General features: G+C 39.2%; 1 protein-coding gene across 2 annotated transcripts in view; it reads left to right on the top strand.

Annotated features, from left to right (window-relative positions):
* Positions 1–26,842, top strand: part of RAPGEF4 (Rap guanine nucleotide exchange factor 4) — a 152,706-nt gene that overhangs the window by 41,143 nt on the left and 84,721 nt on the right. The gene's annotated exons all lie outside the window — the stretch shown is intronic.

Here is a 26,842-nt window from a genome sequence, read left to right as displayed (position 1 = left end):
GGTAAAATAAAGACATCCTTTTTTTTTTCTTTTTCCCCTGTGATCTGTGTTCATTGGAGCAGCAAGAGATTATGCTGATTTACAAAGATGACTAATAAGTAGTTTTCCTGTTCTTTTAACTGGACACAATTTGTAAAGATTCCTACCAAAGTTATTTTGAACAGTTAGAAGTGGAATGTCTGCTAAGATAGTCTGAAATTGTGTTCATATTGCGATCTCGAACATTTGCTTCTGTGTTTCTGTGGAGTTTCATAATGCAGTCGCACTAAAATTGTATGCTAAATGAATTGCATTACATATGACAGAACTGGACTTAGGTTACTGCATCTTTTAAGTTTCCTTTCTGGTTGAAGAGACAAAAGTCTGTTGAGTGTCTTTTGTAGGCTGAATTTGATCTTGGATGCAGTTTCTACTAGTCAGAACAAGACACATTCCCTAGAGTGAAATTCTGATTTAACTGTATATTATGGTGAATGCTTCACTGTTTACCTGTAAGCTCTTCAACTAGACTCCAACCTGGTCCTCATTTCCACCTTCAGTTTTAGTCAATAAATTTATGCTAAGTATACCTTCTTGTGCTCTGGAGAAAAACTGGCTAATGGACACTAATCCCTGCACTTTCAGAGCTGCAGGGGGCTCACTAATGCCAATTGCAGTATATTGAATTTGCTTATAGCTACAATATTCAGGCAAGCAACATAAAAAATATTCTTGCTCCCATTGAGTTTAATGGCTCCTATTAATCAAGGTTACCAAGGCATGGCCTGAACCCTTAAGGCAACATAATCCCTGTGATAGTATCTCACACATACAAAAAGGCTGTTCTGAGAAAATTGCCAGAATATAATCGTAGGGGTTCAAACTGTTTTGATTAAATATCATGTTTTCTAGTTCTCTGTCTATAAAACAGCACAACTTCCACTTGAAGTATGGCCTCTGCTATCTCTGTGATGGTCACGAAAGGAAACACCATTTCCCCAAAGAAAGGACCTTCAAGTTCTATGGTACTGCTGTGTTGCTGCAATGAGTATGTGGTGTTCCCATCCTGAAGCTTACAGGTTCTGCTGGCCAGGACAAGGAGTGACATGGCTTTCCTTCTTTCTGCTTCTTGTTCTTTCTGGGCTCTAGTTGCTTCTGATAAAAGGAGACACCATTTCACAACTATTCCAAGAGGCCCAAGAGCTCTTTGAAATATGCAGGAAAAGCTCCTATCTTGCTTTATGCATGCAGGCCTAAGAGCTTTCGTGGAAAGATGAACTTGTGGAAGAGATTTCTTCTACAAGTTCAATAATCACTAATCCAATACTCCATAGCACAACCACCTTCGGGCATAAAATATTAACTCCCAAGCTGCAGTGTATAAAGCAACCGCATGTCAACTCATGTACTTTCATAGCATGGAAAGGGCAAGAGAATTTTACATGCAAGTTGACTATGAAAGAAATACTACCAATACAGCTTACAAGAACAAATTATTTTGTACCGCAATTGTGTCCTCTAACCAAATATTGGAACCAGATTTAACAATTTGGAACCATTTAACAGGTATAAACTGTTATGGAAGATCATACCTGGAAACAGATTTCCTTGGTATCTCTCCTTCTAGCTTTCAGATAGCCTTCCCAGCTTTTCTAAATGCTGTTTCTGAAGTGGATTTCTTCCAGAACATAGTGAACTACAGGGTATCAGACTCTGCTGGGGCAAAAACAGCAATGACCTCAGACAGGTAGCTCCTAAGGACAACTGCTTGTCTGATCTTTCAGTCTTGTTTAAGGGAGACTTACAATGAAAATATGTTCCAAAAGGGAATCGTGCAAACTGATGTCTATAACTCTATTCAGTGAAAATCAGAGACTCCTAGTTAGGGGGACAATGCCTCATGAAGTTTTGTGAAGCTTTTAACAGTTTTCATTACCTCCCTGTTATTATCCTGGAAAGTAAATAGTTACATATTGGATAACCATATGGATGATGTGTTAGTGTATTTTAAGAAGATTGCTCAGATGGCTCAGAGCCCATAATGGCAATGCCAGGATTTTTATGTACTGAAAATCTAAACAAATAACTGAAAGACGGATAGAGCAATCATTGAAAGGAAGAGTGTACAATAAAATGTAGAATTCACCTTTAGCATCGGTGACACAGATCAAGGCTGTGGGACAAGTATAGTGTGTCTTCTCATACTGCACTTGGACCAAGTCCCTGTTAGCTTTCCAATTTGAGCTGGGGGAGCAGTATGGATGGTTTGTTCCTTGTTTCCAGTCACAACACTAAGCTGCCTTTTTAATGCTCTTTTTAAAACTCCATGTTACTGCCTCTGTTTTTTATTTCCTCAGTGGCTCCAGCTGAAATTCCCAGCAGGAGTGAAGACCCAGATTTCACTCTTCACAAGTCCATACAAATCCCGTTTCTCAATTTACCTGCTTACCGTAACAACTTCTTGTGATGAGATCATTGAATAACCTGGCATTATTTTCCTTGGGTGGATGATGAGTGATGGGAGGAAGAAAGGAGGCAGAAAGAAAGGTGTGAGGAATAATGCAAGGAAAGTTGTTGAGGGGACTAATTCCTTCAGGGAGGTGTCTGTCATAATTTTTTATTTGGTGCTTGAACACTGCTTATACAACATATACCTATATTTTCCATCTGTCTGAAAAAGGACCCTGTAATCCAAGTCCACTTATTGCACTGTAAATGTAACATCACTGAAGGAAAGGAACTGTTTGAAACGCTGACACTTTCATATTTTTGAGTCAGGATTTGTCATAATCTGTAAAGCACATAATTCTTACCACGGGAAGGCTTCAGATGTTTTAAACCCTGGCAAATTTTCATCCAGCAAAGAGATATGAGAAATACCCCGGCAGCAAGCCTTCTCTCAGATGAGACAAAGTGGGATGTTTTATATCAGGAGCTGCATTTCCTACTTTGCTTCCTCTGCCAGAAATTTCTTGCCAGAACCTGTAATTTCAGTTTTTATCTGGTTTTGTGGGGAAGGAAGTTAACCATCCCAGTAACATCACCATCACTACAACAAAATGCCTGCAGACAGTGAAGGGCTGTGGAAAACGGGTAATTGCACACCAATGCATGATTTCCCTAAGCCATGATAAGCAGTGCTAAAATTGCCTGCTCCATTTTACAGTGGGGAGGTACTTCAGTACAGATCTGTGCCTTTAATATTAATCTGTGGACAATTCTGAAACAACAGGCTGGCAAGTATGTTTGGCTTATGTCTGTTACTACTTCTGCTGCATTGCTATGTAGATAATTAACTATTACAGCCAGTACCATGTTCTGGTACTGGATCTGTGTCTTTGAAGGAACATGCAAGCACAGGTTAGATTTTTCATGAGCTTAAAAAAAAGTAAATCTAATATTGAAAATTTCCAGTGTTTGACTACAGGAATCAAAAGTTTGTCCTCTGTGATCTAGGTGTGTATGCACAGAGATTGGCTTCAGTAGGAAAGCCATTGAATGCATTTGATGGAGAATTTGACCGAGAGTGGTTGATAACCAAGCAAGCAAACTGAAAGCTTAAACACACATGAGACAGCCTATTTTTTTATACCAGGTGCTAACAATGTTTCTGATGACTGAGTTTATTACTGTATGGGTAGGCTGTGTGTTAGTAGAGAGTGTATAAATGTAAGTGTGGAGCTAAGCCTGCTGAAAGTTACTGCCTTGTCTCAGCAATCAGAGAGACCTTGCTGAGTTTCATTTGTTGCTAGTCATGTTAAGAATTACTGCTGTGGTGAATGGCAACATTCCAGCTTACATCTCTGTCAAATGGATTATTCTTCAGAGCAGTGCTTTTCTGGGGAAGAGAATATCCAGGGTCCAGGTTTGAAGGGTCTTCTGCAGTTTTCGTGAACTCACCTGAGAAGTCAGTACTTCATGCAAGTGTAACTGCTGCAAGTCTGTAATGTATTTGCTGTCTAAGCCAACAGGCAGTCAGTGGATGCTTGCAAAGTTAGTTTTTTAGGTGAGCAATAAAAACGTGTAACTGGAGAGAGACTGTGGCAGGGAATAAAGTAACATACAATGTATCACATCTATGTATCACCTTTAAAAAGAAATGAAAGTCTGTAGTGTGCTAGTAATTTCATGGCAATGATGATTAAAATGTTTATTATCTTTGTTGTACATGCATTGTAGCCAATTTTGAAAGTACTTTGCACCTCTCTGAAAGATTCTGTGTCATTATACAGCAGTGGTGGTAGTAGTGATAGTGGTGTGGGGTGCTGCAAAACAAGGGAGTTGAACAGGGGTGAAGCACAGACATTCTGAAGGATCTGGAGCACTGGACTAACAAACAAAAAACTGTTATTTCTCTTCAAATATGCAGAGAGCCTGCTTGTGTTCTTTGTTCTCGGAAAGCATTTGTTGCCTTTGCGTACAGTTTTGACGTCTTTTCACCCCAATACTGCTTTTCACCTCAGTATGCTCTCCCTAATTCACTGTATTTTTACGTGTGTATTGAAAGTCCTCCGAATAATCTAAGCACAAAAATCCTGCAGAGAAAGGATTTTATAAAAAAAGCTGGATGTTAATGCTCCAAAAGAGACCAGAGTATCTCCTGGGATTAGTGAGTAGGTGGGAGGAGTTGATTGCCTCAGGCATAACCCAGGGCCATTAATTCAAGCTAGTCATTAATCCCCCTGTAATGCCCTATGCTGATGCCACAGTTCCTGTTATACAACAGAAATAGAAAGCTGACTGACCTATAGAATTTGATGGGCTATGGTATTCATATAATGATTGCTTATATTCCCAAATGCTTATCACTGTAGTGTTAGACAGTTTCAGTTTGTAAGCCTCATGTCTTTCCAGAGAGTTAATGCTTAGTTTGCTACTCACAGAAAGACTGCACCAGTGTTATTAGTATTGCATTCTGTCTGAGCCTTTAAATAAATCTTGAAAATGTTATAGCCTGTACAAGGTATGCTGCATGTAGTGAGTCCTGGGAAAACAAAATTCATACTAGTACTTTGTAAAGATAATTAGAATACATTTTTCATATCTAGAGAAAAAGAAAAATGGGCATGTGGTTCCTTTACTCTGTGGTTGCCACATAAGGCAAAGTGTGGCCTAAGCTGTGTTTATTTTAGGGTTTTGTTTGATTGTTCAATTTTTTTTTAAAAAGTCCACAAATTTTAATGGATTTATTTCAGTACCCAAAGAAATAGTAATAGAGGATGGGGCACTGCCATCACATGCCCTTTACATGCATGTGCTTGTACTCAGCAGTACACAATGAAAGTGTTGCTGGGCAGATCTTAAAGTGCAGGAGGAAAAAGTTCAAGAGCAAGGGACAGCCCCCAGCTTAGCAGATCATGTGAACACACATGACTCTAAGCACCAGAGTTTAGGTAGCAAATAGCTGCTATGAGAATTTCCAGAATGCTAGACTTGTGTGTCTTTAAATTTTCCTGAAATGATTTTGCTCAAGAGGAAAATCATTAATCTGACCTTTGTGCAGAGCCTTTCTTTGACAGGGATCCTAAAGTGTTTTACAGATGCAGCGATTTAGTACTGACATGCACATGTCAGTGGGAAAATTAACAGGCTGACTGTGCCATGGTTGCACAGAACTTTGGCAATGCAGGAATATGACTACAGATGGGCTTCACTACTACATTCCCCGAAAGACCATACAGCAGTACTTCATAGCAGCTCAGGTCGGGAAGTGTGGGATACTTTACTCAGCTGAAAACGTAGGTGAGTTAACAACAGTAGTCTGTAAGAAAACAATGGTACTAGACTACTTTAAAAAGAGAAGAAGAAGTGGCTGAGCTCTCTATAATCAGCACTTGTGGTGAGCCATAGATAGTATTGTTGAAATGTGAAATTCCAACATTACACTGATTCCAAGAAAGAGGGTATGAGGTTGTTTGAGGGTTGGTTTAGGGTAAATAACCACTTCCTATGGTACTGTCTGTGTTCATTATTTACTCAGCTGGGCCTTGTTTAGTTTATGAATTCGAAATTGATCACAGCAGAATGTTTTGGCATATTAGAGGTGGCTTAGGATATTCAGAATATCCTAAAATGTCCACACTAAAAATGTCTGAACTTATAGACTATATTCCCAGGAGAAATTGTACTTGAAAGTTTAGCTACAGCAGTCCAGTAGAAGGTTGGTATACAGATTTTTTTTCTTCCCTCATATGTGAAATCTCATTGATCCTTGTTCCCATCTCATATACACAGAGGGAAAAGAGCCTAGAACAAATGTACTTTCATTTTAGAAAGACTAGTTGGAATTCTTTTCCATTTGGTTCTAACATTTCAGTATCTATCCCTAAAAACCAGTGTTTTCAGAATGAGTGTTTTTCAAATGCTTTATGGCATTCCTTTTCCTTCCTCTGGCTTTACTGTTGTAGTTTTGCTTGCTGCTGTGCAGGAAGAGGAGAGATGAAGGAGTGAGGAGATGGTAACCTTACTGCCTATTCTCCCCCCTTTCCACTAGCTCAAAATAAAAAGAGGGGTAGGGGAGAGGAAGAGGAGAGGAGAACAAAGTGAGAAAGGGAGGAAACCTTTGCCCTCTGGGGTCATTGTGAGGCAAACATGCATCCATTCACTCATCTGAGAGTCACTGTAATGTAAATTAGACCATTTTAGTGCATAATGAAGGTTTACTCTCCTACAATGGGGGATTTAGCTAATAAAGTCTTAATTTAATTTCTCTCTGGCCCAAGAATTTAAAAACTGGAAAAGTTAAATGACGAATTGACTCAGCAAACTAGTCCCTTAGAGACTGCATGTACCAGGTGCATCAGGGGAGCTGACTGAGGTGATGTTGCTGATGTTCCACAAGGGAGTGGGTGAGGCTTTATGAAATATTTCCTATTGGCTTGAGCAGTCCTGCGGAAACCCGTGGGGACTGTGCTAGGTGGCAGTGTACTCTTGTGGAATTAGGGGGTTGTGTCTTTATTCCAGAAACCTGAAGGTAGCTTCCTCTGTTATGATTCTTTCTCTTAGCAGATCCCCTTTTCTGTTAGCTTTGATCAACTCTGGAGTCTGGAGAATTCCAGACTCGTTTTTCAAAGGTTATTCTATAGATAGGAGTGTCTGAAGGGAGGGTGTATGGAGCTCTGTGCAGACCTCAGCAGAATTTAATGAGTGTTGGACACAAATAGAGGTCTTCAGTACTGGAACAGCATAAACTGGAATTCACTGTGCTAAACCATTCAAAGATAGTAGTGACTTCCTGCTCCCTGACCAAAATGTTCCAGAGAGGGACGAGCAATCTGTGTGCTGTTTCCAAAAAGACATGTCACAGCAGTTTGGTGCTTACTTTCTGCTATTTGAATTTATCTGGTTTGAGTTTCCTTTTTCTTTGAAAGGTCTTTTTCCCAAATATTTTTAAACTTCCTTCCTGATGTTTGTCTTTTTTCCAGATTCCAAAATTAGAGCAAATCACATTTCCTCATGGAACTTCTGCTGCAAGGAGGCATTGAGCTTTTGCAGACCTAGTTTGAAGGTGCCTGCTCCAGTGGATGGCCTGCTCTGTCATGCACAGCTATCCCAACACAATCAGACAATGGCAAACTTTAAAAATTAATGCATTTCCTGATTACTGTCCCATCCCCCTCAGCTTGTGCTTTCCAACTCTTGCTTCATGTTGCTGAGTCCTATTTGTTGAAGGTGCTACTTAATCTATTACTTGCCTGCTGCATTCTTGTTTGACCTCTTAACTGTTAAAGCAAAAAAGTTATTTTAAAATTTGGCTTGTCAAAGAGATCTAATCTCCTCCCTTCAAAGTCCTCTGATGATTAATATTTGATTAAAATGTGGTTGCAGCATTAAAATGGGTGCCCTGTGTCTTTTGTAAATGAATGACTAGCAAACCTGTGGATTGTCTCGTTCTTCATTGGCAAATTACCCAGCGAATGTTTCAAGGGGAATTGCAGGGGAGGGTGAAGAGTTAGTTAACTAAATAATTTCAGATAAATTCAGATAAATTAATTACTACTTTTATTCCTAGATACAGTCTGAAGATATCTAAATCCCCAGATCCATCCAAAGATTCAGTTTTAGTTTTTTCTCTGGAAATGAGAAAGAGGACATGCTCTAAAACATAGGATCCCAGCTCCCATAGGAACCCATGGGAACCCAGGTCCCAGCTCTCATAGTCCCACATCAAAACCAGAAGGTTAGGTTTGTGGTCATTATAGTGGTGGCTTATGCATATGACCTGTGCAGCAGCTGCACCATTCTTCTCGCCTGCTTCTGTTTGCTTGCTGCTTTCTTAACTCCAGTGACTGGCTGCTGATGAAATCTGCTCTCGAAAGGGCTTGGAGATCAAATGCCTGTCCATTTTAATACTCTGATAGATCATAAGGACAGCCAAATCTTTAGATATGAATATATGCTTTACAGAAGACTTTAGGACAGTCAGTACAGAGAGGGAAAATAATGGTCAGGCAGACTTATTGTACAGCTACTGAAATGTTACCAGTGGAACTCATCAGTCTACTGGAAAATACTGTAATATGGGGTATCAGGATAAGGAAAGAAACATAGCTTGAATCTGTTTAGTTTTGAGTTTGAAAGTCTTCATAGCACTTTGCAAAGAGAAGAGACTGTCCTCGTTGATGTTTATGAGTTTGTCCTGGTCTAAGCTGTGGAGTTTGATGTTGCTATCTTTGCTTCTGTAAGTAATGTAACAGAATATATCAGCTCCTGAGAACTAAAAGGGCTCCTGCAAAGGTCTTAGACTGATTTTGTTGTCTCAATAGTTGGCTCTTGATTTCTTAGAAACAGAACAGCAGAAAGTATTTTAAAATGAAAGAACAAAGCCTGAAAGGCTGCTGTTATTTCCAAAGTACTCTCTTTCAAATCAGAAAGCTTGGTAGAAGTGAGATATTTGGGCAACCTCTAGTGCCTAGATTTTCCCTGTCCTGTGAACAGGACAATGAGTACTGGTGCCAGGTAGAGATTTTGTCTTTACATGCTCCATGATCTGGAAGGCAGATTACTGGGTTAGAGACAAAGGAGACATGCATGCAAATTCAGGGAGGACAAGAGTCAACTCTTGGTTTAGCTTTTCTTTCAGTGGAGAAGGCACCATTATTTTTAATGAGAAGAAAGATTATAGGAATAGATCTTGAGTTGCCTTCATGTTACATTTTTATTTTCTGGCTAATGTTAATGAAATTGCTTCAGTGAGGTACTCTGAAATGCAGTATGGACTAGAATATATGCAGTATGTGCATATGTGTTCATCTCTCTTTCCATTGAAAGACTGCCACAATGTTACATGTAAGATATAAAACCAACTTATTGAAACATTGGAAAGCAAAACTAAATGCTCTTTTGCCTTTTTAAAGTTTAATTCTGTTCTTTGATTACCTTTGTAAATGGCTAATTGTTTTTGTGCAGAAAAATGTGTCTGTTTTCTGAAGTTACAAAGAGGCAGGTGTTGTTTTAAAATTTGCCTTGCCCATTTCTGGCTATTCTTGCTCAGCTCTGCAGCAATTTCTTAAAGACCCAAAGCTGTTCTCTGATCCATGTTCACAGTAGGGGTGTCTCCCCAGTCTTTGCAGACCTGGCCAAGAAGATGACATGATGGGCACAGGAGTAGGAGCCAGTGGCTCTAATAGGCCATTGTTGCGTTAAATACTTTGTATTGTGAAACCATGGCCATTGGCTGTGGGCTGCATAAGAATGTGTGAAGGGGTTGGATGTAATCTGGGTTTGCTCTGGTTCTTTGGAAAGGGAATTCAGGGAAAAGAGATTTACAGACACTGTAATGTCTGTAAATGTTACAAGAGTAACATTGTGCATTGCCTCTTGATGTCATAGTGTCTGCTACAAAGTTTTAAAGCTGGGAATAAAGGCAATTAGATGCTGATGAAGAATAGACTGCAGAAGGGAGGGAAGGGGGTGCAAGAGGGTTACGAGAGGGCAGTATTGAATAGCTGCAGCCATTACTGACTTGAACTCCTTGAATAGTAGAGTTTATCTGAATTAAAGCTTAGCATCTGAGACCTTTGTTGAAGTAGGCCTTTTCCCATATTATGTTAAGGGGAAAAGAACATTTCCAAAATTGTTTTGTGACAATTTTTATTTAGAGTTTCAAGCTTAAAAAAAGGTGCAGCTGCCATAACTTCTATAACTGACAGAAAAGTCTCAGCAGGTTCATTCCAGGTGCACTCCCCTCTTAACACTCCCTGATTTTAGACAGTAGCTTTGGTTTTACTGATATTGATGATTTCTCTCACCTCTTAAGAGGACACTGAAGAGTCAGGAATGGGTTTTCCAGTGATCTGCAAGATATATTTTGAAACATCAGACGAAGGTTTTGAATCTGGGCTGACCTTCTGTTGGGTTGCAATGGCCCAAACACAATAGACTGGCTGTTATCATCTTTGTAGGGCTTCTCCTCCTGGAAATTTCTAGGGTTGGACATATGGCCTGATCATGAGACATATGCAGTAGCAACTAATTGTTTTTAACATTAACAATTAGAACTCATTGTCAGCTGTATGTATCATGTACCCTTGTAATTGAAATTGTAATGGTGTGCAACAACAGCAGTAGCTCAGTGAAAATGTATTTAGAAAAACATGCATATGGTGGATTAAATTATCAGTCTAACTAAACAGGTATGTTGTGCTGAATTTGGACAGAATGTGTTCTTGGAAGGAATATATAGTTCTTGTAATGCTGCTGGACAAGAAATCTTTTTAGTCACAATGGAATTGTATTTAAAATTCCCACTGACCTTTTACAGCAGGTCCTGGCCATCCTCTCTGCAGAATGCTTCTGAAATATAGTTTATCATAATAGAATTTCTTCAGTTTCCCCCCAGCTTATTCACAATGGGTAAAGGTTTTCCAGACAGCCAGGAGAGCCTTGTAAATCCCTAGTTACACTTGCACCCAAGCTTCAGTTTTTGTGACAGCTTGCTTGCTTACCCTTAGCCATATTAGTCTCCTGGGAAGGCTATGCTGGTTTGCCAGACTGGAGTTGCCTGGAACAGCCAATGTAATGCTTCAGGTTAGGGCTACTGTTTTTGGAAGCTGCCTCTGACATTAAAGGAAACAGAACTGACCCTGTGCTTACCACTTTGGAGAAGCCATCCTCTTTGGAAAAAGCATTTTAATTCTGAATAAAACATTGGGTTGGCTTTTAGCTCATGAATAGCACTTTATTCCGCCTCAATAAATATCAGTACTGACAAGTAACCACATCATGTCATAGTGTTATGTAAGTGCATGGCAACTTTCCAAGTTAATTTTGGCTATTATTTCCACAGCTGTGTGGGATAGGTTTTTGTAGGCTTTTGGTTCCTAGTTTGATGGTGCTTTTGCAGATAGGGGCTGTAAAACAACCTGACAATATCCAGGCTTCATGGGCTAGTTCGGGCTTCAGACACAAACAGTATCTCAGGTTCTTCCTTCGTGGATCCTCCTAAGGAGTTTGCTTCTTCGTGGAGCACATGGCAGTTGAGTGTTGACAGACAACTGAAGAGTTAGGATTTTATGGAAAGATCTGGAAAGCAACATCACCTTACTAACAGGGTAAGTTCAAGCAATTAAAAGTCACTGGAAGACAAATGCCCTCTCATCCTACTTGTGCTTTTCAGAGCCCAAGAGGATAAGGTATCTACTAGTGTGCAACCAGGAAAACAAGTTCTCTTCTTGCCTCACTGGGCCTGTGATTCAGGCAGCCTGCTGCCTGAAGAATGAAGCTTCTAATGCTGCTGTAGGATTACTCCTATCACAGTCCCGAACTGGCAGTTGGATGCCCTTGTCGTGTGCTGTCATTGCAAAGGTGAACTTCTCCATCATGGTTCCCCTTTTTGATTGTATTTGAATAGAGTTATTTCTGGAGTTGGAGGCTTGGTAAAGATAGGAGTTCATAACCTCACATGGAAGCCCTCTAAGTTGTAATATGCTGCTTGTGGGATTGTTAAGAGGGTCAGTGCTTAGGTAACTGTGTCTCTGAATGCTTAAATATCTCAAAATTGTGTCCCTGAGGTCACTGAATGTCAGTGGTGTGTAGCTTCTGAAGTGCCTAAGTCATTGCTATAAATGGAATGTGGTTACTTAAGTCATTCTGTTGCTTTGGGATATTTTGTACCCCCAGCTTGTTTGCCAGTTAAATAGGGAAGGTTATTTTGTTGCAGATGCTTTGTGTAGGCTATCACTCAAAATATTAACATTAGGAAGTGTAGGCTTCTGCCATATTTCTCTTGACATTTTTTATTGGCAAGAGAAAAGCAGATTGAGGTTCATCATTTAGCGTTTGATGGAAGGCCCTCTCTATCTCAGTGCTCTGTTTCTATACAGCAATCAAATCCCACATACTATACTATATTCTGCCAGGAAATCTGCTAACCTTTCATATAATATGTAATAGATTTTATAGCCAGTGCTGTAAAGCCATTTTTCATACACCAGTTTTTTCAGCTATTTTTTTCTGCTGCCTTGGTAAGATTTGCAATGGTTCTTTCTACAGTGCCAGATGTTGTACATAAAACAGGAAATTATATACTGTTCTCTTGCTTATTGAGCAGAGAGAAGAATCTACTTTTAAAACCTAGCTGGGAGAGGTTGCTAGAAGTGCCAAGTTTAAAGAGACAGATCAAGTATGTGAGATAAGAAGGCAAGACAAAACTTACCCGAATATGATGATGAATGCTAAATCTCGAAACACAGTTGATGTACTGACATTAAAGGGAATGTACTGAATATATAATCATTGTGGATATATGCATGGGGTTTTGTATTATAAGATAATCAGATGAATAGTTCTTTGTACATACATTTACTGAAACTGATGGAATCTCAGGAGAGATCTGATGATCTCCATTTAAAGAGATATCAGCCTGATTACGTTTGTCTATTCCTGAAGGAATGCAATGTCAGAATGATTTTATTTTGGTTAGCAGCTGGGATCATTAATCTACAGATATTGAAGTGTTTTACAAATATTAAATACTTAATTCAGTAGCATTCTAGTGGGCTGTGTACACAGGAATGGTGATGCATTGTTTATAGGGTTCCTCATGAATAACCCGGTGCCCAACTGGTCATGCCTGGCCTGCATGTTCTTTTTGCTTGGCCTGTGGCTTTTTCCTGTTGAGTAGCAGGCAGGGAGCAGCTGTCTGGCCACCATGATGCATAAAAGCCAAGTGCCTCCTGCTGCCCTTCAGGCTGTTTCAGTGACTGCAAACTGAACTCTGCCAACTGTCCATGCAGAATGAGAGCATGACTGTGTGACAAGGGGTCACCAAAAAACTGGCCTCTGGATGCTGTAAGTGCAGAGGTTTGACCATTCTGCCACAAGGCATGAGAAGAGAACTGTAAAGGAACGTATCAAACATAGTACTAATTCTCATTAGTAAGCAACACCTTACATGTGACACTGAGAATTACAGCTCCAAGGGGATACAACTTTTATCTTTCAGAAACTTCAGAAACATACTGATAAATTCAGATTATTTGGGTCAGGCTCTTTGTGGAATTTCTACTAGATAGAGCCACTTTAGGAATTGTCCATATGCAAGTGTGTTACTGTTATTCATACTGATTAGGGCAATGGTGAGACATCTTCATAACATGTAGCTCTGTGCAAGTTAGAGAAAAGACAATCAACTTCTCTAGTGGGAATGCTGCTCCAACAAAAAAAAGTGTCAATAGAGTCCAAACTCTTACTATTTTTACCTTTCATCTTCTGGTCACTTGAAACAGCTTTTTTGGCCAACATCATCTCCTTCTGCTACTAACATACACTCTGGAAGCCTCTCCTGAATTATATATCTGTTGCTGTAATTAACCTTACATGTGAGCATTACCTTAGTCTCTTGGAAAAAAAGTCACACTGGCATGAAATCAGAGTGACACGCTGGTGCTTCAGACCCTTAGTTTCTGTCCTGAGGCAGAGCAAATCAGCAGGCCTGTGCTGACAGTGCTGTTCTTGCTTGACATCTCAGTTAATTTTGCATCCTCTTCTTTTTCCTTTTTTTTTTTTTTACACTTCTTTTTTATAAAGGCACCTTTGGACACTTATAACAATTTTACTTTCTAAGAGGCCAGATTTGATCCGTACTGTAGTTGACAAATGCCTCCCTATTAAGTGTTCAGGCACGTGCACTTTTCTCTCTTGTCTGGATTTTTCTCTAGTCTCTGTTTTCAAGAAGGATTAACTCTCTCGGAAGCTCATGCTACTGACATCCGCTGAGCAGTGCAGTCGTTCAGTAGGTCTGCAGGCCTGCTTACACTGCTCTTTCTAATCATGTCAGATTTGTAGTACCTGTCAAGTTTGCTAAATTTAGGTGATATCAGTGATGTGAATGTGTTGCGATTTTACCATGACAAAACACCACCAGGTGTTTTTCAAGACAGTGGCAAGAGCTGTCGTACCTGCTTCACAGAGCTTTTGTTTACTACTTTTGGATCCAACTGTGATTTCCTAAAGCTTGGAGGTAAAAATTTCTGAAATTGTTCTGAAATTATTCTGTGGCGTCAAGGCTGTGATGGGGCCTTTTAAGACCTTTGCTTACCTGTTGGTAAGGGTGTCTGCATGTGGCCATTCCCAAGGATGAAATTGCCCATTGCAGAAATGAACAGGAAGTCTCCTAAGAGCTATAGGGTAGTCAAACTGTCAAGCTTTGTATTTCTCAGTTTGAACCTTTTTGGGTTCAAGTATCAGTTATGGTTTGTGAGTGGCATACGTGAGAGTATGGCAGAGCTCTCCTTTGGTCTAGTCTTCAGTACTACACTGGTCAGTATGCTTTTCCTACAGAAGACATGTGATCATTAGTGCAATTGGAACAGGTCAGTAAATACAAGTCAGTTTTGCTATGCCAGTGAAGCTGTTAATTTGTGTCAGCTAAGGGTCCATTCCAATGCAGGTGTGTATCATTTGACTTCCACTCCATAGGAGTTATGCAAATAATAATCTTATATTAAAGACAGAAATTACAGTGGCTATCTCATTTAAAAGATGAGATTTCCACAGAAGTCTGAGGTTTATAAAACTGAAGAGATAGTATGATATGAAAACTGTGTTTTGTGATGCTCCCTAAACAAGCAGCTTGCAGTGTGTAGGGGAATACTTCATAATTGAAAACTAGTCAGTCAAATCTGTGAGATGTATGTGTCCAGCTTCCTTATTCTGTAACATTGAATTCCCCTCAGTACTATCAGACAGCAGATAAACAGCAGTTACCATGCAAAAAAAATAAAACTTGTATGGAAAAAATATTTTGCCTTATTTCCAATGTATTTCATTTTTATTACAATATGGCTTGCAAAACTTGTCTCTAATATGTTTTTAGAGTTGTAAGTTAACAAAAGAATTATGTGAAATGGATTTAGATGTTAAGACAGCTTTTTCTCCCTGTTAATGAAATCTTTCTTAAAGGCTGTTCTATAATTACACTTGTGGCTTGGTGGATAATGTCTGTTCTCATATGCAAGTCATTTGATTCCTCTGGTGCCTCATAACACTCAAGAAGCATGGACTTTTGCAGTGTGACTCATGCTGTAGCTTATTTTACTGAATATTCTATATAAAGACTTTCTTTGAGCGGTGAGTAGGTACACAATATCAAAGTGACAGTAACAAGCTTTGTCCATCCTGCTTCTCAACAGAGAAGGAGACCTACAAAAACAGAGTGGAGTGCAGGTCATTGCAGATTAGGTAGCCCTTCAATTAAGAAGTGTTCTATCTCTAGTATCACCAGTGACCTTGTCCTGTCTTCTAGAGTGACTGAAAGTCTCTTCCCAGTATAGTAACACGCTTGCTTCAAGAATTAATCATTCTTGCTATCATAAAGGGCAAAGTATAGCAGATTACTTCTCAATAAAACCTGCCTCTCTTCTATCAGGAGTGCAAAAGAATGTCCATATATATTTTTCAGCGCTGCAACAGCAGGTGATGTCAATGCATGACAAGCCAGAGCTGTCTGTTTTGGATGTGTCCACAAAAACCTGAAAAGTTGCAATTTTAGGACATCCGTGCATGGCCATAATGAAAATGCATAGAAGAATTGCTGATAGTAAGAATTGAAGTTGCCAAATAAGCTTAGAATATGGATATAATCACAGTCAATGAAAATGTTTAAAAACTTTTTCTGTCAGTGGAAGGACTAGAAAAACTTCCTTTCAATTTCTGCTCTTTCCTGCCACCAATACTTAGCATGACTTCCATGATATATCTACTTGATGGTGGACTATGTGTGTGGTGTTAGGAGTCATATGCTCGAGGAGCTGAGTACAGGAGGTCTGGCACATTGTGACCATGACTGTAACCCAAACAACTACTAAAGTTTGTTCAGATATGCTTTCAATGAGAAGGCTGGGAAAATTGTTAGGGACAGTTCAGTGTAAGAGAAATGGACAGAAAGATGAGTAGATGAGATACACTCTCCTCTCAGCTGCCACTGCACAGCCAGAGCCAGGGTTATTTACTGCATCCTCCTAGCAAGGTGTTTTAAAAAGAATTTTGAGATGTCCTTGTTGAGTCTCTTCAAATTTTCAAAATGTGCTCACTTATAAGACTTACAATCCATTCATCTTCATTTGTTGTTCTACAGGAATGATTTGAAATCATGGTGCACTAATACTGTGCACTGTTATTTTTCCTTCTCTACTGAAAACCAATTTAGTTAGCTCTATATGTAAAACCAGTGTATTTATCTAGTGCTGCTCTTTGCTTTGTGTAAATATCCCTTGTAGTACACTGTTTCCAGTGGGTTTGGAACAAGAACAGGCAAACAGGTGGTGGAGCCTCCCCAGCACAGCCTGATGTATTTATTTGAATACCTTTTTGTCATCCTTTAAACAAATAAATGAAAGGTGATTTCATAAAGAAGGAGCAGGAAATACAAAGGTATCTAAGAAGTGAACAGTTGAAAGCAATGGACTAGAAAGATGCTTTATTTTAAAAATTAATGATCTACTTGTACATCCTGGCTGTATTAAGCCTGTTCATCTAGTGGGGTAAGTTAAGATTTCAATATGCCAATGAAATTATTTTCAGCCATGTGCGAGGGAACATCCAGAATAAATGGCTGCAATGGGATGGAAACATACAGGTTCAGAAAATTAATTCAGTTCCTAGTGAGATTCCTATGAAATAGATTACTTTTTAAGCCAAGTATAAGTTTTAGAATATACTTTTAAAAGCCAGGCCTTTCAGGATGCCACAGACATTTCACTGAGAGTATCTTTAAGCCAGCTTGACAGAAGTTGTCTCTCACTGAGAGACCAGTACTTGGGCGTTTGTGCTGACAGGTTTTGGATGCTGGGGGTTGACAAATTGTTTCTGGAGGAATCTTAGCGCAGGAATTGGCTTTTCTCATTGCCCATCAGATGTGGGATTTTTTTGTTAAACTGCTTAAAGGGGAAAGGGACCTGGGAGTCCTGGTGGATAGGAGGATGACCATGAGCCAGCAATGTGCCCTTGTGGCCAAGAAGGCAAATGGCATCCTAGGGTGCATTAGAAAGGGTGTGGTTAGTAGGGCAAGAGAGGTTCTCCTCCCCCTCTACTCTGCCTTGGTGAGGCCGCATCTGGAAAATTGCATCCAGTTCTGGGCCCCTCAGTTCAAGAAGGACAGGGAATTGCTTGAAAGAGTCCAGCGCAGAGTCACGAAGATGATTAAGGGAGTGGAACACCTCCATTATGAGGAGAGGCTGAGGGAGCTGGGTCTCTTTAGCTTGGAGGAGACTGAGGGGTGACCTCATCAGTGTTTACAAATATGTAAAGGGTGGGTGTCAGGATGATGGAGCTAGGCTTTTTTCAGTGATATCCAGTGATAGGACAAGGGACAATGGGTGTAAACTGGAGCATAGGAGGTTCCACATTAACATCAGGAAGAACTTCTTTACTGTAAGAGTGACAGAGCACTGGAACAGGTTGCCCAGGGAGGTTGTGGAGTCTCCTATGTTGGAGATATTCAAGGCCCACCTGGACAAGTTCCTGTGTGATGTACTCTAGGTTACCCTGCTCTTACAGGGGGGTTGGACTAGATGATCTTTTGAGGTCCCTTCCAACCCTCGGGATTCTGTGATTCTGTGCTTCACACAACTGCTGTGTTGTTAACATACGTAGTATATGACCAAGTTTAATGGTCTGTTAGTGAGTCTTTAAGCAGCCCCCTTTTTCTTTTTTCTTACAGTTCATTGCTTATAGACTTCGATCATCATAATTTGTATAGTCCTCTCATGTAAACTTAATAGTAATAACTGATGTACTGTTCATCTCAGTCTGCAGAATCTTTAAGCCTAAACTGTCTCAACTACAGCCAGATACAAAGAGCCTCACTTCTGCCTCTTTTAAAATTCCTTATCTGTTTCTAAGACCTCAAAAGGTAGAACTGCTTCTCCAGTGGCAACAAGAGAGGAGAAAGTTCATTTGTTCAGCCTGTCAGCCAGGTACATTGTCTGGTTTTTATTTCTTTTTTCTTACAATGTGCCTTTTTCCCTGAAGTCTCTCTACTCCCTGTGATAACTATTCAGTGGACTGCAGGAGTCTTTTTAGTCTGTATATTGCACTCCCCCACTACCCTTCACCCATTGCTCCCAAACACATTTTTACTTATTATTTCTTGTCAACATTTATTTCTTTCCTAATGTTTAACTTTCTTCCTTCTTCCCATCCCTGCTTGCCTCCTTTCCTCACCATTCACTCTCATGATGAGGTTTGAAAATGTTTTTAGCACTGAGGTGAAATGAATAATGTTACTTAACTTTTTGCCTAAAGAGAGGATTGTGTGAGAAACAGCCACTGCAAGACTCTGGAATCACAGAACAGCATTTGGTGTGCAGGCTTTTTTAGTCTCGGTGAGGGACTGGCAGATCAGTAAAATGTCTTTTTGAGAAAGTCACTTGCACTGACTCCGTTTAGAGAGAAAAACCTTGAACTGCCCCATCCAAATAACGCTGTTGCATTGCTGGTTTAATGCAGTTTACCTGATCCTTAAGTCATGGCACAACTGAATTGCTGTTATTAATGTTGTTTGCATTTCAGTTGATAAAAGTCAATAATTTCCATTTAATACATTTTGGTTTCTTCAGATAAAATGGTGTTGAACAAGTCCGTCATGTTTCACAGGCCAGGTTTCACATGCCTTTATATAGGGAGCTTCAAACTCGAGGACCATGAGATGTTGGACTGTGCACGTGGATGTAAGATAGTATAACTAGGCACTGTGTTATAAAATAACTGAAATATTATTGTAATCTCTGGTGAGAAAGTACCACAATGCGGCAGCATTTACTATACAGCACTGTGCAAGAATGGGACTCTGGATTTGAGCAGCTGGACCCATGAGAGATTTATGCTAGCAAGGTAATTCCAGTGGTGCCATTGCATTGACTGCTTGGCTGAGTTGGAGGCCTAGGTTAAGTGATACCAATCTGATTATGAATGATTTTCTGTGTCATAATGCACTCTTTTCCATGCACTAGGGGGAGTGGACTATGTTCAATCATACCTTCTGAATTATAATTATTTAGTTTGTCTTTTATAATTATTTAGTTTGTCTTTTCCCTCTTATTTTGTATTGTACTTGGTTTGATTTCATAGCAGTGTTACTGAGTGAGCTGCACAAACTGCTTTTAAAGCAGCTCACATTGTAATCAAAATAGTATTTTAAAAGCATTAAAGAAAGGATAATGTTATAAGGGAAATTCCCTTGTGTGTTTGTTTATTTACACTTATGAGATATCCTTATTATTGTAAGGCACAATTGAGTAGAAACAATCACTTTGAGGAATTATTGATGAAAAGGAAGCCTTTAATATTAGAAGAGTATTGGAAGTTGATACATGCTTGGTTCTGTGAGAAGCAAAAGCACAGTGTTAGGCTGACCCCACTGAACTCATTAAGAGGTTTATATTGATTGTACAGAAATTAATATTTAACCCAGAGTTTCCTTACAGATGAAAACGAATTTCTAGTCCAACATACTTCTGCGCTTAGAGATTTTAAATATGACAAGCAGAGTTACAGATCAGCTCACCATTTTGCTGCTTCTTTATTTGGCTCAAATCTCCTCCTAGAACTATATAAGGGGAGGGAAGAAAAGAAGCTGTTTATGAACACTGGAAAAAGGCATTGCTGCTCACATTGTCAACATAAGGAAAATGTGTCATTTCAGCTGCACTTAAAACTTATTTTTAGGACTTAAGTACCCTACAGGTCTGGTGCTGACCTTACAGAATTTCACTAGACAGGATCATGAATTCAACTCGCTGTCAGATCACAGCCTGCACAGGGAGGTTTGCAGCGTTTCTCTAATTTGGTTGTACACACCTAGTGCCACGTATATTTCTTTAGATGAAGCCTTTTTCAGAACATTAATGCAAAGATATGTTGGCCATTTGTGTCAGGCCTTGTGTATTTGCAAGGTGGCAATCTCAGGGTGGAAGGATAACTTTGTTTAGAGGCTCTTGCTGACTTCTGAGTGGTCTAGTATACACAATCCTTGCTTTTTGCTTGATCTGTAGGTTAAGATATGTCATCAGAAACAAGACATGTATGTTGCTGTGATTGCAGAATTTGTCATTGTGTCAAAACACTTTACAAACATAAATGTCTTCCTGGTGTGACCTTTTGTCTCAGCTGAATTACTGCTCCAGAAAAATGCTAAAGATCAGTTTAGGAAGGCACACCATAAGGAAGAAATAGTGTAAGAGGCAGCCCATAGGTGCTGAGGTGAGGGGCTGAACAAAGCCAGCCCCATGCTGTATTTGCCAGTCTCATACTGTCTCTGATCTTCCTTGCACACTGTCTTCTTGCAGCACACTCAGACTGAGCTCACCTGAAAAACCACATATTTACTTCTCCCATCATTAAACTAGTGTATCTGAAAATAGGAGGTATGACTGCCTGAGGGTAAAAGGAAGTATTTTGTGCTCAGAACTTTAGGAAAATGTTCTATGAACAGTTTTTTCTTGTGCATGACCTATGAAATGATGCCAGACTTAGCTTGATCTAAGTCCTGTCAATGTAGGTTTAAAGGTCGGCTGTAGCAGTTAGAAAAATTATGTTAAAATGGTACTTTTTTTCTTAGTAGTTTTGATCTTTGTTCTTGAGACATATCTGCTGGCTTTGCTAATAAAGATGCAGGTTTACAATTGGAGTCACAGAACAGTTTGAAAAGGAACGAGGTACTTGTCTGCAGCTTCCCTCATTCAGAAAATTCCAGCTAAGGTGTGATTTGCTGCCTCTTTCCTACAAGTGATAATGAAAGGGGAAGAAAGAAGAGCACAGCTTTATTCTCTGATCTTGCAAAGCACTGCTATTGACAGTCATCATCATCTGATTTTAAAGTGACCAAATTCAACACAGATATTACTGGGAAAAAGTAAACATGGAATTATATAATGCTCTTTTTCAGCCACTTTTAAAAACTTGAACTTCATGTTAAAGGCAGTTAAACAGTTATATTTTTTTTCCTGTAAATACATCTTCTATTCTATAGTTACAAAGGTGTAGTAAAAGAAAACACGTAAATCAAGTGGCCTGTTTGTTCTTTGTAGGTTTTCTTTGCCCTTTTTAAGTACATGCAATCTTTCCCACCCCTCCCAACCAAGTTCTGTCTCCACCCAACTGCATTTCCTGAGTGGATTCCTCTAGGAGACAGAATTGGAGGGCTGCATGATGGCATTTCTATATTTAAATTAGATGGAGCAGAATAGGCTGTGTAATTTGTTTAATCACTGCTCATGCTCTAATTTCCTTGGATTTGATTTTTGCAGTGCAGTCTTATCTTTGGGTTTCTATCTGGTAGCCAAGCCTGCTATTTGGCATGATTTCAGGGAGCTGGGTGCATTTTTCTTTTCGACTAAATAGCAAGGGGATTCTGTGATCAAGCAAGCTCTGCATACAGAGCTTTTCAAGCATGATAAATTGATTTAAGTGGGAATGTGACAGAAAACTATATGCCTCCAAAACAAAGATCAAATAAAATCTAAAGCATAGTTGATTAGAGCCATGCAGGCACATGCAGAAGATGGTAAATGGAAAAGATGCAGATTCATCTGCTATTATATAAACTGTACTGATTCTGGGATCAGGATTCAGCAAATTCAGTACAGGCATTTCCTGTATTTATTTTGTCTAAATATGTCTAAATGATACTTCACTTCTGCTATTTCAGGCTTTGTCTCTCTCATTGCAATGACTTGATGGACTGACGTATACAAAACAGTTTCTGTTCAGTAAGTTGTGGTGAGATCTTCACATGGTTTATTTTCTGTTTTTCCACAATATGTAAAGATATGTTCTGACTATTGTAGAATTATTTTTTCCTAATTTGTCTTTATCTTTTCCTTTAGAAATACCTCAGTTCTGTTCTCTTACCTATACTGTGACAGTGAATATACATATTTTGTGAATGACAAACACAAGTATTTAGTAATGGACAGGATACTTGGTGTTCTAGAGTGAAGCATCAGCTTCAAGCAATGATTTGCTATGCGATGTTAAACAGCCAATTGTCATGTTCTTTTTGTGATATCCAGTTAATTGGCATTGACCTGAAAAGTTGGAAGTTTTCGGACTGAGCTTGATTAGAAGAAATACACTTACTAATTCATAAACATACTAAGGTGGCAGTATGTGAAATCAGAATTATGCCAGAGTCTTCTTGTGGATGTCAGCACATACTATTGGGCAACAGTGTGTCATTTGTTTTCCCCTTTGTAACAAGATTTGGGTAATAAACAACTACGAATATGATTCTCAGTTATTGCTCTTGTGAAATTCTGTAAGGACACATTAGGCACTTTTTGTTGGAAAACACTAACAGATAACAGGAAGATGATCTAGGATTTAACCTGTCAGTTCAGTGAAGAGCAATACTTGGACCATCAGATCTAAAGGCAAAGATCTAGACTCTGAGACAGCAATCTTTGCTTGGTTTGGTGAGTGGAAAGGGGACTTCTTTCACATTTTCAGGCGCTCTTTCACATCTCTGCTTTTTGTTCTGGGGAAAAAAAAAAGAAACAATGCACCATGGGAGTGATGCACCCTTCTGAGTAATGCTCACAAGGGAGATGGTTCCTTGCCAAAATGGAATGACTGGCACAGCAAACTTAGAGGAAGAAGAGAGTTGTACTGAGAGCATCAGTAATCAATTATTTATTGTCAAACGAAAATAGAGAAGCTGGCCCGCATTGTCAAGCTACAGCATCTATTCCCCAAGAGAAACCATTGCAGCAGTATGAATAGCTAGTACAGGAGGCCTGCAGAACTGGGATAACAGTCAAAATAACAGCATTTAATAAAATAGTTAACGTAAGTTTTTGAAAAACCTTTGTGGAAGGGGCACCTCAATGTTTGGTTTAGGATTTCTACAACTGAAATGAATTACTTTGTGTTACTCCCAAGTTTGCAAGTAAAGCAAGCTCTCCCCTGTCACCTTCTCAGGTGCCAGTGGTAGGCAGGACAGGAGGCAGCAGAAGTGCGTCTGGTCAGAAGTGACACTGTGGACTGAGGTTGTGAGTGGGCGAGAAAGAGGAGGAAGAGATCTGTTGGACATTGGACAAAACCTTGCCCAATGTTACAAGACAATTCCTAGTATTTGGCCACATGTGGGTTCACCTTGGTATGGGGAAGCATCAGAAGCCTGACTTCCTAGTGCTACAGAACATCATTACCTGGGTCCTTATTACACAGCCCACCAGATACTCTTTGGGGACTGGAGAGCTGCTATGCTTGGGGGTATAGAGGAGTATGTGGTGTGGAACCTGTGTTCAAAGCTGTACCAAAGAGAGGTAGCGAAGGAGATTCTTCCCTTCATCAGTCTTTCCCATTAGAATGCTGTGGTTTAGCTATGCAATGCTCATGGACAGCAAATGCCCATCTGTTTTATTCACATCTACCTGGCTTGTTTTGGAGTGTTTGTATTTTTAAATCTCTTTTTTTTTGCTCCTTATTTCCCTTTAAACATGTATTAGCTCTGCAATACTTGCAGTAGAAGGGGCTAACTAGAAAGACATATTTCATATACCCTATATACACTAGAAAAAATTATATGGAATTTAAGAGATAGTTTGCAAAAGAATTACAGTAACTGCCTTTCTAAACATTAGCATATAAAAATGTACCAAATTATGTTCATGGAGTAGAAGAAAATCTTTTGTAGTCATGAAAACCTTCAAGACTTAACTCCAGGTAACTGCAAATAAAGTCTAAATAAAAGCATGAGAAGGAACACACTGAAAAGCTTGACAATGAGTGGCCTTAAAAACTGTTGATATGAAAATTCTCCCACAGTACCTCCCCACTAAAGCAAGCATGTGATTTTCTCCCATCACCAACTGTTCCTTGTCAGCACTCTTCTGTACTTCAGGCTATAATAGTGGCTGAAAAGGTCGTGTTAATTTTCACCACTGTGTGGATATGAGGTGATCAGTAAATGGAAGGAAAAATACTGCAGGAAGTATCTGATCTTTTAGCTGTTGCATGATAGAGTTGATAAATTGGTAGAAATTTGGGGACAAAGTGAATAGGTCACTGAATATAGTTTTAAAACCTGCTGTCACGTTGGATTTACAGAACTTGAACACTTCTGGCAACAAACAAGCTTATGATGATTTGATAACTATTGCTGTCTTTTATAAAGAAAGCTTTTCCATGCTTCATACCACCAGTAGAATACATTTTCAAAAGCCTTTTGTCAATATTTAGGCTGTTAATCTTCAGGATGATTTTAAATGCCACCTAGGAGTACAATTTAACTTTCTGCATTATCTTTTCATTTAGAGATGTTACAGTAACAAGATAAGTCTCACAGTCAGGATTGTGTTTTCCTCATTATCTCAGCTTCCAGAGATCTAATGCCTGGAACTTCATTACACCATCTGATACTGTAAATCTTTATGCAGTTACTTAGGTGTTTCTTTACATAGTTAGGCTTCCCAGCAAATAGTGTTTGCCTGATTTCTTGACAAGTAAGTGTCCCTTGACATTTAATTTAGCTAATGAGCTGACACAATTTTAGGCATGAATTATAGCTTCTGTGTCAGCCCACACCCTACCGAGGTACCTTCATGGGAGACCATGTGTAGGCAGTCATATCAGCCTTCTCTCCAGATACCCAAATATACAAGTTAGTTTCATTTCTGCAGAGGTCCCCTGGAGGAGTCTGAACAACTGAGCTTTCTGAGGGCATATCTTGAATTAGTACCTCTTCTGGTAATGCTGCCTGAACTCCTTCATAGGCAACACTGCTCACAGGGCTTGCTCTGTCAGACTTGTAAGTAGACTCATCACATAGCATGAAGTGGGACCTCCATATGGAAGATGACAGAGTTGAAGTCCTGGGCAGTCTGTGCTTTTGCTCCTGGTGGGTGTTGGCATCCTGAGCATGAGGTGGGGCTGAATGGGGTTAGGTGCCTCCTTTAAAGTGTTATAGCAGTAATGGCTTATTCCACCTGTAGGTATTTTTGTTAAGCTAAGCCCCCAAATCTTTTGGAAATTATAAGGTGTTCTATGGTTTGTTTCATGAGAATAATGATCAGGAAAAATATCTATTAATAGATAATTAAGCAGAAGGGAAGCTGGCATACAGTGTATGATGGCTGTGGACGTGCTATAGGAAATAAAAGAGAAAATGACTGTCTTCCTACAATTCAAGTTCATTATCAAGGTGGATTAAATGTGGACTAATGATGTATTTCTGGGAAAATGCTATTTAGGGAAAAAACAGAACAAAGAAACTAATACAACCTGAATGGTGAGGAAGAGCAAAAGAAAAAAAAGCTATAAAATTTGATTTTATCATATCTCAAATGAAACATTTCAATTTGCCATTTCTAAATCACATTTCAAGACCAAATTCAGTTGAAGGTAGAGCAAAATGCTTATCTACTGTTTGAATAAAACAACCCCTTGTGACATGCTTTCCTTTTTTCATTTGGCCAAACAAAATGAGTTTTTTTCCTTGGTTTATGTGTGTGATTTACTAGTTGAACTAAGAAAATAATAATCTTTCACGTTCTTCCTCTCACTGAGTTCCAGGCATAGGACTGGGGCAGTGTATGGAAAGTGAATGGTTTGGAAAAGAAAATAGGAGAGTTTTATCCTCAAATGAAGTAGCATTTATTCTTTGTGACTGACCAGGGATATAACATAGTTTTGCTCTTATGAGTTTTCAGCTGGATTATGGGTAAGATTTAAATAATATTTTAGTAAGCTTTAGGATGCAATTGCTTGTCTAAAAATAGGATTGGATTATTAAGATTAATGTAAGCTTTGTAGCTTTTGTTATTATACATAATGCAAGACGTTGTCTTTAGTGGGAGAATTAGTGATATTTGCATATCCACTTCCAAGACAAATAAATGTTAAAAGGATAATTCAAGCATTGTTAAAATCCAGCAGACAACATTTTAAAAGTGAATGCATCCAAACAGCTCCATAGAGCAGAGGATAAAACTTCTAAATTAAAATTGCACTATGAGGGAAATTTTCTGTCTCAGTTATTCTGTGTGCTTAGTTGAAACCTACATGCATTTCGGCTGGTTGGTTGCTCACGCTCAGCTCACTGCACATCCTAAGGGCTGCACGACACATTTATACTGATCATCAACATCCCTGTTGTGCAAACTTGTTTTCTGACAGTTCCAAAAGGGAATTGTAATTGTTTACCCTTAAGAATGACAGTAATATAGTTTGATTGGAAACAAAAATGTGTCATTTATTGAATGATTTGTATTTGATAAAAGGACATTTTTTTCCTTTGGTGTCATTTTTTTAGCTTCTGTGAATTGAATTTCTTAAGCCCTAGACAGAGCTTTGAACTTTATCGATCATGTCACCAGCATTCACTGAAGAAAAATACCAGTTACTGGCATTAGTTACCATTATG

The sequence above is a fragment of the Melopsittacus undulatus genome, chromosome 8 (genome assembly GCF_012275295.1).
Source record: "Melopsittacus undulatus isolate bMelUnd1 chromosome 8, bMelUnd1.mat.Z, whole genome shotgun sequence".
NCBI lineage: Eukaryota > Metazoa > Chordata > Aves > Psittaciformes > Psittaculidae > Melopsittacus > Melopsittacus undulatus.
This window is presented reverse-complemented; position numbering and strand designations above follow the sequence as displayed.